Genomic DNA, 11,992 nt, shown 5'->3' on the forward strand with positions numbered 1-11,992 from the left:
ATTCAGACAAGCAGCTTTACTCCCAGAGGCAACACAGCAAACAAGAGTTTTATACTAAACTTTGGGTACTGGGAAATTTTGTGCTATTGTAGCATGGCTACTGTCCCACCTTTAAACTAAACGACACTATTGTATAATTTTATTATGCGCACACAACGCTATGCAAGCTTGCGTAATTACGCAACCGTGCGTACCTCTATGCCACGTGGGCGGCCTTGCGCCATGTGCACGTTTTGTGTACGCTGTCCTCACGTTCCGTACCACGTGTACCAATGTGCGGACGCAATAAAACAACTCACACAATTTCTATAAATGTGAGCAATATTAACTATAATCGCTCACTTAACACGCCACACAGTTTCTTTCTGTATAAACCTTTATGCAGAACTGCGTTTGTGTCTTTTCGCTTACTTCCTTAAAATACTGTTATTTCAAATTTACCTATATATTTAGCTATATAGCAACAAATGTATCCTATTTCACACAGATCTATAATGACTCTAGCAATAATCAATAATTTAAATGATATGATTCAGATTGGATAGCTATCTTGCAGGACATACACTGATATAAATATACATATAATTATAATAATTATATATATGTACCATTCACTGGTCTCCTGAGACTCCTTTACCCATTCAGTGCTTCTATATTGCATATGAAAGCTATGTGCTTTTGCCTGCATGTAAAAGTGGTTTTTCATTGCTAAGAAAAAGCAGTTACACAGGTTAATTTGCATTTCAATGGCTATCTTATAGCAAGCAGATTCTAACTAAATCCTAGAGGTAAAAGAAGAAAAAAAAACTTTGTTTATATCTGTGTGTAATTCTTACATCAAGTATTCATCTTACTATTAACTCTCACTAGGCCCAGCTGAAACTATTTGTAATTGACTATGGCATGGGTTAAATAAATGCATTGGTAACTCATAAATGGTGATTGATGTGACCAAGGAGAGATGATTATTCTGGGCAGTGGAAATCAGCCATTTAGAAAAATTACCTTCCCAAAATGGACGCTGCTCCTCCCCCTTCCACATCCATGAGGGTTACACAAAATGGTGGACAGGCCATGTGGTTAGTCCAAAATGGAGGACAGACCATGCAGCTTTCTTTGTCACAAAGAAATCACACATCATACAAGCCCCTGAAGTTATTTTAGGCCTGAGTTAAACATAAAAACTATATCAATGCTATGCAGCAACTGTTAAATGTACTTTTAACCCTACTTAACAGATAAGCAATCCAGTCTGAATCAAACACAATATGACTTATTTGAACCTTGTTTTGCAACAATGTGAGAGAGTATGCAAAGAGTATGGGTGCTGTGTACGCTTTTTTTCGCCAAACAAAAATTCACAGATTTTAAATAGCTTTTTTCCTGTGTACCTTACGAGTTCTACCACATCTCTACAAACCATACAGAGCAGATGCCATCTAATCAGCAATTAAGTAGGGTTTTCAATGCATCCATTGACCAAGAAAAGGATACGTAGGATAACTTCCCACCCTTTGCTGATAGATTACGTCTGCTGTGACCTGTTAGGTAGTAAGTATGTGGAAAACCGGAGAGCCCCAATTGATAATGTCGATTTACATACAGGAACGAAAAGCTATACCTTATACACACTTAGAATACACTTTACCATGGAGCCGCTGCGGCCGCTAAACCTAGTACACATGCTACGTACTTTATACACTGTTTGCATACGGAGTCCCGTATCACTGTACGGACTTAGCGTACAAACGCTGCGCTGGGGGTACAAAGTACACACAGCGCGCACACACCCAGAGATACACTTTAAACCTTTACAGTAATGCAATGCAATGCTATTACACTTTAAACCTTATGCAGCAATGCAGTGTGATGCTATTACACTTTAAACCTTATGCAGCAATGCAGTGTGATGCTATTACACTTTAAACCTTATGCAGCAATGCAGTGTGATGCTATTATACTTTAAACCTTATGCAGCAATGCAGTGTGATGCTATTACACTTTAAACCTTATGCAGCAATGCAGTGTGATGCTATTATACTTTAAACCTTATGCAGCAATGCAGTGTGATGCTATTACACTTTAAACCTTAGCAGGGAAAGAAATACACAACACCAGTCAGTAGTTAAACCACTGGGTTCCGACACCACAGTGGATTATTGCTGAAAGGGGGTTACAATATATACAATACAATACAATATAACAGAGTAAATGGCTACAATCAATGTTACATACGTGAGTGCATTCGCTTGCGCTACCCGGTCCGGTCCTCTGCCATCTGATAGATAACGTTGTGAGCCTTGTGTCTGACCAGGCTAGAAGCAGGCTCTCTTTATACACTTCTTCCAAAAGCAATACAATAGATACTGTAATCCCTTTGTCCATTGGACACAGGAATGCACTTTTACAGTACAGGAGAGGTTATAGGTCTATTTGAATAGGTGGGCGATGTCTATTTTCACTGCTCTTGTGGGTGGTCTCCTCTGGATTCCCGCCGCATACATAATGTACAGTAAATACAGTTTATATCTATATTCTGCTCCTGCACATGACTATCCGCAGGAACATGCGAACTTCCTCAAACCAACACCAGAATGTTTCCCTTAAAATACCCTACAGCTGGATACCAAACACCACCTTATGACCTTGTTCTGTCCCCTCCTATTCTGTAAAGGTGAATCCCTTTGTTCTGAAACCATTTAAACTGTTGTTATTTTCTGGTGTGGTGCAGGGGGACTATGTGTACATTGTGCACTATTTGGATTAAGATTAAATATGTAATGTGTTTTGATAACTCTCCATCCGTTCACAAACTCTACCGTAAGTACCCATACCACGCACTGATGTGCACGACCGCGGGAGCGACCATACGCAAATTGCGAATATGTGCACGCACAGCAGAACAAGTACACGCGTGGAGGCCATCTGTGTATAGTTCGTATGTGATGTGTGTACTGCAATATTTTTCGACTTTGACAATATATATATATATATATATATTTGTGTTTCCATTAAAAACTACTCCAATACACTCGCCTTTCACTTGAGCACAGTCCTAAATTCCACTCCTCTACAATGACTAAGTAAGTTTTGTACAAAAGGAGCCAGGCTTGTGACAACACCAGACCATTAGCTTAATACATACATTTGGCTTCAAGAATAGTTTGGCAGCCATTCTGCTTTTTTCAAGTGAAGAAAGCTTTCAGTAGTACTAAATGGTTGGTATCCTATTAGCTGCGGTGAGTTACTGCAGCTAAATGATTCCCCCGGTGCTATCCTATTAGCCCTGTAAGCCAGCACTTATCAGGGATTCTGCTTTGCGTACCAGCAGACTCCCTCATAAGCAGCCCAAGGAGACCCGTTATTGGACGCAAACACATGGGTCCGTGATGTTATCATGGATCCTATGTGTTATTAGATGATAACGGGTGAGTTACCATACAGTAAAAACGGGCTGTGATTGTAATTTTTATCAGACTAAAAAGCCATTATTTCCGTGCGGTAACTGTCCACACCTAATAGGATACCTCCTTATGGCTTTGTATGCTTAGCACTATATACATGTTTGGGGAAGATTTATTTTTAAATAAATCCAAGCCTCGTACTCAACACCATCTGCAAGGGTATCAATAAACAGCATCAAATCAGATACTCTTAATTTAACAAATAGGCACCAGGCAAGAATATCCATTGAAGACAGCAGATATTGCCAGTGAATTAAGATTTTGGTAACATCCCGACAGAGAAACGGAAGCTTTCTGGTAATTTTTAAAGGAGGAGGAAACAAGACAGCTCAACTAAATTAATGTGTAATGCAATAATACAATTCAGTAACATATCAAAGCTTAACATCAAGAAAAGGATACAACAATGATGTACTGTATATGTATATGAAATAAGTATTAGCATTTAGAAGTGTATTCTATTATAACCCTGTATACATAGCATACATATACCCAATAAATGTGTTAGCAGGGACATATCTAGAACTTTACAAACCCTATAATAAAATTTGGAAGGCTCATAATGCTTCCAGAAAGTCGCACCTCTCTAAGTAGTTGATTTTACCACCCATACTAGTGCTCTAATTCATTTTATGCCCTAAATTAGAACCCTAGTTTGTTTTATTACCCTTAGTAGTATCCTAGTTAATTTTGTACCCTGTAGTAGTGCACAAGTTTACATTACTATTATTATTATTATTATTATTATTATTATTATTATTATTATAATTATTATTCTCATTAAACTTTTTAGGGTGCCACAAGTGGTCTATGGCCCCGTACAGAGGACAAAACAATGAGACAGTACAGGGCAAAACAGTACAGTACAAAATAATACAGTAGACAAGTAACAAATAACACTTCAATGCTCAACATAGCAACTGATGCAAGGGGTGCAACGGAAAGATTCAGTATAAGCTGAAACCTGTACCTGCTAGCATTGGCAAATAACATGTCTAGGTCATCTGAAGAAATAAAGACAATGAAGGAGTGGAGTCTGGGGACAAAGGGCCTAATTCAAGGTTGATTGCAAAACAACATTTTCCTCTAATGGGCAAAACCATGTGCACTGCAGGAGGGGCAGATATAACATGTGGAGAGAGAGTTAGATTTGGGTGGGGTGTGCTCAAACAAAATCTAAATTGCAGTATAAAAATAAAGTAGCCAGTATTTACCCTGCACAGAATCAATATAACCCACCCAAATCTAACTCTCTCTGCACATGTTATGTCTGCCCCACCTGCATTGCACATGTTTTGCAATCAACCTCGAATTAGGCCCCAAGAGCCCAAGAAGGAGGTGTAGTGTGTAGCTGGTGTGCAAGAGAAGTTGCTAATGAGAACAGGAAGGAGGAGGGTCCTGCTCGTGGAGTTTAAAGTCTAAAGGGAAGGGGTGGGGGGTGGACAAAAGGAGAGGAGTGAGCCAATGTAAGGGGAAGATAAGGGCAAGAAGCAGGAGTGGTAGAATTGGAGGATGCAAGAAAGTGAGGTAGAGTAACATGGTTAAGTGGTGGATGGGTATGCTTTTATGAACTGATGGGTTTTCATCACCCGTTAATGCAATAGAGTCTGGGGGATAAACTAATGGAATGAGGAAGCTCATTCCAATGGTAGGGAGCAGCACAGGAGAAATATTAGATTATAGAGTGAGATATGGTAACCAGTGGGGATAAAAAGGTGGTGGCCAATCAAAGATAGCGGGAGCGTGTATGGATATGAGGTTGGAGATGTAGGCTGAAGTGGAGTTGAAGAGGGCTTTGTACATGATGGTGAGGAGTTTGAAGAGGATGGGGAGTCAGTGAAAGGCTTGGCAGAGAGTGGCAATAGATGTGTGGCAGCAGGAGTGTTAGATAAGTCTAGCTGCAGAGTTGAGTACAGATTGGACAGGAGCAAGATGAGAGTGCAGCAAAGAGAAGGTTAAAGAAGTCAAGGTGAGAGATAATCAGTGAGTGGCCAAAGGTTTTGGTGGCATCCTGGGAGAGGAAGGGTCTGATGCAAACAATGTTGTGCATAGTTGGAACTGACAGGATAGGTCAAGACATTGAATGTGGGGAGGGGGGGTGAGGGAATAGTCAAGAAAGACTCCCAGGTAGTAGGTGGTATTGAGTGTCATTGGCATAGAGGTGATACTGGAGGCTGAAGGAAATGATGAATTCACCAAGGACGGAGGTGTACAGAGAAATGAGTAGAGGGCCATGGACAGACCACTAGGGGAAGCCCATAGGAAGGATGAATGGTAGAGGAGGAACCAGAGATTGGAGAAAGAGTGGTGTGTGAGGTAGGTGGTGAACCAAGAAAGGATGGTGTCAGAGAGGCCCATGACCTGAAGGGTGCACAGTAGGCGAGGGCGAATAATGGTGTTAAAGGCAGCAGAGAGGTCCAGGAGTATGAGGAGGGAGAAGTGGCCTCTGGATTTGGTCAAAAGAAGATCATTAGTGACTTTTTAAGTGGAGGGGGCAGAAGTTATATTGGAGAGAATTAAGGATAGAGTTATCAGAGAGATAGCAGGTGAGATAGTTGTGAACAAACCACTAGAATGTTTTAGAGGCAAAAAGGAGAAAATAAATTAGTCGATAATTAGGGAGTGAGAAGTTGGGCATTTTTTAGAATGGATGAGACAAGAGTGAGTTTGAAGGATGAGGGGAAGATGCCAGTGGAGAGGGATAGGCAAGAGAGCAAGGTAATGAGAGACAGGATAAAGTAATGGAATGAACTTCATCTCCTGTGGTGGGGAAGAACGAGAACAAGGATAGGTGACAGGAGGGTGGAGTGGTAGAAGATTTTGTTATGCATGACCTTGACTTTGAAAGTAAAAAAGGAGGCAAAGTCAGTGGTAGCAAGGGTGGGTGGGAAGGGAGGAGGGGAATGAAGGACTGAGATGAATGTGGGAATTGGAAGACTGAGAAGAGATGAGAGATTTGAAGAAAGATTGTTTGACAAGGGAGAGGGCAAAGCAGTAGGAAGAGAGGGTTAACTTGAAGTGGAGGAAGTCTGCCAAAAAGTGTGAGCTGCTCCAGTGATGTTTGGTGGTGTGTGTGCATTTTTGAAGGAACCAGGTAAATTTGATGTGCCAAGGTTGTGGCTAGGATCAGTGAAATGGGACATAAGAGGTGGGGGCAGCAGATTTGAGAGTAAAGGTGAGGTTGGGGCAATCTAGAATGGATAGAGGGGAGAGAAGAGTATCAAGCAAAGAGAAGAGAATAGAGAGGTCAAGAACGTCAAGATTGCGTGCAGGAGATGAGAGAGTAAAGGCGCGGTGATGATGGTCAGAGAGTGGGATGGGAGAGTTGGAGAAATCAGAGAAAGTGCATAGATGGGAGAAGACAAGGTCAAGTGAGTGACTGAAACAGTGGTGGGGTCCATTGAGAAAGGCCAAAAGAGGAAGAGGCCACACAGTGCCCCAATTTATGTTTTCCACACACTGCCCCCAATTCACATGCCACAATGCCCAGGTACACATTATACCACAATCTAGTACCTCCAGTTTACATTAGTCTACCTTCTGGATCCAGGTCACAATATGCCTCAGTGTACCACATAGTTACCCCAGTTCATATAATGTCACACAAAAGCTGCTAGCTGCTTGGAAACCCAGTGTGTGGTGAGGAGGGACAGCCAGAGAGGATGTGAGGTACTGTGTTAGGAGGAGTGGCTATGCACTTTTTCATTGGCCCTACCCAGCCCCTACCAGTCGAGGAATGATTTACTTTATCTGAGTGGCTGTGAACCGTGAAACAACAAACCTTTTCTACACCCCTCCCTCTAAGAGGTATATTTACTAAGGTGTGAGTTTTTTAGAATTGGGGATGTTGCCCATAGCAACCAATAAGATTCCACTTAACATTTATATAGCTGCTTCTACAAGATTATAGCTAGAATCTAACTGGTTGCTATGGGCAACATCTCCACTTGTAAAAAAAAAAAAAAACTCACACTTTAGTAAATATACTCCTAAATTTCTTTGTAAAAATAAAGACCATTTTAAAATGACTTAATTTCAAGTGCAGAATCTACATGGAAATAAAAAAGTATTAAGCCTTTTAAAAAGGGGCCAACATTCAGCTTCCTTTGCTAGCTGAAAATAGTAGTATAACAGTAGTTTTCAATGCATTGATTTAAGAATATATTCACGATGCATTTCTAGCACAAAATATGCTAGGTACAAGGGATATGCACAAATTATTTTAACCTTATGTGATTTATTATTTTAAATAATGCTGTCAAGCCTGATCCCTAAAACCTAGATATCTCACCTGTGGGTTTTTTCCCTCTTTTTTTTTTACCACTGTTACTGGTCTTTTTACATGTTTTATTTAAATTTTTGTTGTGATGTATTGTTGGAAAAACAAGCAGTAAACATTTTGTTTCATTGTTCCAACTGCAAAGCGCAACGGAATTTGCTGCACTATATAAGAAACTGTTAATAAATCAATAAATAATTGTTCCTAGAACAAATTAATGTATGGGCTACATATTATTTAGCCTACCCTTCTGAGCAAACTTGGGGAATGTGTGATCTGTTTGTCCCATTGCTGACCTCATCATGTCCCTATTTATATCATGGTCCTCAATGATGTTACTCCTATCGTTGCTTCTGCACCACGCCCGCAGATTATTATATTGTGACTGGAATAACACTCTTAAATACATTTGACAGTATTCCTTTGAGAGATTAATGTTTTTTTATGAAAGAGAAGATTAATAATAGTAACTCTCCTGAACAGTGAGCTCTGCAAGCAGATTTACTAGCCCATCATTAGATCTAGACAAAGTCATAAAGAAAACAGTTTTAAAGTTTCTTAATACATGAAGACTAAAAATGTATAGTTAAAGGACATCACCGAAAAAGTGGTGCTGCACTCATATAGTACAAAACAATCTTCCTGTTAATGAATTTGTCTTATGTCCCTTAGGATATTTAGCAATCCTTTCACATGGAATAAATCTAACATAATCCTGTTTAAATGTACCTGGCTGACCTATCACTTCTCTGGGTTCATACATGTGTAATCTCGACACCAGTCATCCCGAACGTAAGTATCAGGGGGAGGTTAGGGTTAGGCTGTGGGAGGGGAGGTTAGGATTAGGCTGCTGGGAGGGTTAGGGGTACCCCGCGGGCAGGGGCTAGCTGACAACTTTCAGCCTGGGGGGCAGATGCTAGCAAGTGGCCCAGCTTTTCACAGGGAATCTGCAGGCAAGTAGCCCTGGAACACTTAAATTGCACTGGCCCAGGGGGCAGATGGCACCCTGCCCCCCTGCCCGTGGGGTGGCAGGGTTAGGGCTAGGCTGCGGAAGGGGAGGATTAGGTTGAGGCAGGTGGGAGGGTGGGGGATTAGGGGGAGGGTACGAACTGTCGGGATGCTGGTGTTGGTAATCTGACCACTGGCATCCTGAATGCAGATATTCCATATCACACCCCTTTTACACCATGTTTCCATTAGATGACCTGCTTTTTATCAGTTATTGATAAAAGAGAGACATAGGAGTCAATCCAATTAGGTGCGGGCTGCCAGTTGCGAGTTGTTTCGTGAAACTAGCAGACATTGACACCAATGCGTGCTCCAGAGAATTCTCCAATTCAATTCAAAATGCCTCTGTACTTGCAGCGGGGGGTTACGAATTGTCAACCATATGCAATGTGAGAGAAGTGCATGAAAAAGTGGAGTGACATTCCTGGACCCCACAAAAATTATATTTTTGTTTGCAGAATCGTACAAAAGGCTGTTAGTGATCATAAGGAAAGTATTTGAGGTATTTAAACAGTGTTAAATGGCTTATCTGTGCGGTTTTTTTTTAAGTAAAATAATAAAAAGCTAACTTTTTTTGCCTAATGTCACAAAAAAATACTTGAAAAAGTAGTAAAAATTATACTGAATATTAGGGTAATTAGAGACCATTTTTTTCTTTAACCCCTCAAAAATGACTTTTATTATTATTTATTTATTTATTAACAGTTTTTTATATAACGCAGCAAATTCTGTTACGCTTTACAATTGGAAACAAGACTAAAACAATTAATAAAGAATAAAATTTCATTTTATGGAAGGGGGTGAGTGCTCCTATATTTAAACTGATTCCTTTTTTCTTCTAAATGTTCTCAACACTGGGTAATAACAGACAGACATAGAGGTAGGAAGGCCCTGCTCGCAAACTTACAATCTATAGGGAAAACATGTAATTGTTCTACTAAGTAAGCTAATTGGAAACTTCCAATTGCCTAATTAGTCATTAGGAGGGATGTCCAAGCTGTTCTTCATGGTGTCCCGACATTTTAACCTTAAAATAAAGATCTTCCCTACCATTTCTCACCGTCATGGATGTGCAAGTAGAAAAATGCAAGTTTACTCTGACTGCTTCAATGCGAGTTGTTAATTGGATTGCAAAATGCTAATTCGCAGAGAAATAGCAACTCGTGGCTCACAATTCGCACCTAACTGTATTGACCCCATAAACTGTACAGACCTGCATCCATGTGCCACAGAGGTAAATGTCTGGTAAATGTCTGGGACTGATGCAGAGTAGGTAGTAAAATGGGTGTACCGGTGTTTTGGGTTTATTTTGCATACATACAGAGCCATGCACATCTCATAATTCAAATACTCCGAGTCGGCAGCATATGCACCTAGTTTATGACAAGTCGTCATCATCCATGTATTTTTGCAAATGCCCTGTAGTAGGTGCAAAAGGTACACCTCCAAACAGGCATAAATGTACATAATTGTTGGTCTGCATAACAGCATATGCATGAACGAGTCCTTACACCCTGTGTGAGAACAGACCTTCCCACAGATATTCCGTCTCTCCAGTTGTAAGGTGGGATCCAGGCAAAATCCATGCGTGTCTGCAGTCACGCATATATATTCGCTGACCTCCAGAGCATGCACAGAGTGAATTTATTCAAGATATGCACACTGGATCACTATCCTATATTACTGAAGTGAAAAAGTACCTCTGTATCATCCTCGTTGGGATGGTATGGATGCTAAAAGTACTAATAGGATTGGTGTAGACCCAGAGCAGAGGCGTGAAGCCTTACATATTGTTGGCCTTCACCATGGCCTCCCCTCAAGAGGGGTTGGGTTTCACTGGTCGTGGATCATACGACTGGGTTTCTATGTATGGGCTGGTGAACACTGGAGAGTTCAAGGCAGACAGTAAGACTGGTCACTGTGATGCATACTAGAGTGCAGTTGTCAGGAATGATCAGAACCAAGCAGATAATGTGCAGAATCAGCTCAGGAGAAACCGAAAGTCAAAATCAGGAAGTCACAAGAAGCAGTACCAAAGGAGCAGGCTAGGAGCAGATGGAAGATGGACTGACTCAAAATGAAAGGTATAGTACACTGGGAGTTCTCAGGGACAGACGTTGGAGTTCAGGATGTGTGCCTAATACTCTACTGAATAGAGACTGACTTGAATAGGGAGTGGATTTGAATTTGGAGCCAAACATGACATGAAGCTTGGTGTGTCTACACCTTTAAATGTTAAACATGGGGGCGTGCACGTCACTATGAGGATGGACACAGCAGCTGCCAGGAAAGATGAGGCCTGCATAGCACCTCAGGGTGAGGCTATATCAGCAGCCCCACATCAGTTGGGACCGCCAGCAGAAAGGGAACAGATCACTGAGACAGGTGCCAGATGGCAGGAGACTGGCAACCCAATCACCTGTAACCAAGCCACAGGCATCCGGGGAGAGCTAGGCTCTGGCACGCTGCGACACTACTGTATGTCGTTGAGCTCTCCTACCTAAGATTTAAGCATTCTACTAACTGTATCTTTTAACATTGAAAGCAGTGTGAATATTACAGAGCATGTGCGGCTGCAGGGAAGAGAATCTTCCCAGTGCTGCAGCTCTCAGAGGAACCGGAAAAGGTCCCTCTGCCTCCCTGCACCCTCCCCCAGTGTTTGCCGTGCTGATGATCACTGCTGCAGACAATACATTTACAATAAGTGTAAATTAAACCCCTCCAGCCTCTCTCAGTGTGTACCTGGTGACTGCCCGGCTTTAAAAATAAAAGTCGCAATGTTTCTGATGTTTCCATTGTTACGATGGTGCCCACCGATGTTTAAAAAATAAAATAAAAAATTCTACAAATAAAAAATATATATATATATATATATATATATATATATATATATTTATATATATTTATATATATGTTTTGGAGGGTTTTTATAAATCATTTTGAATAATTTTAAATACATGTTTTTCACCTAATTCACTCATTAAAAAAAATGCCAATTCCTGGGCATTTTTTTGAAAATAATATGTCGGTTAAGTGGTTATTGCATAAAATTGAAAATTGCTGAAAAATGAGTAATGCTTTTAAAAGTAGATAATTGTTTTAGAACACTTTCCACTTTTGATTGTTTAATTGCGATTTTTTTTATATCAAAAGTACCAGTTATTTATTTTCTTATTGCTTACTTTTGGGTTTGCAGCTGAAATGATTATTGATTTCTAGAAATATGTATTGTTTTCTATCC

Source organism: Pseudophryne corroboree, chromosome 2 (genome assembly GCF_028390025.1).
Source record: "Pseudophryne corroboree isolate aPseCor3 chromosome 2, aPseCor3.hap2, whole genome shotgun sequence".
Classification (NCBI taxonomy): Eukaryota; Metazoa; Chordata; class Amphibia; order Anura; family Myobatrachidae; genus Pseudophryne; species Pseudophryne corroboree.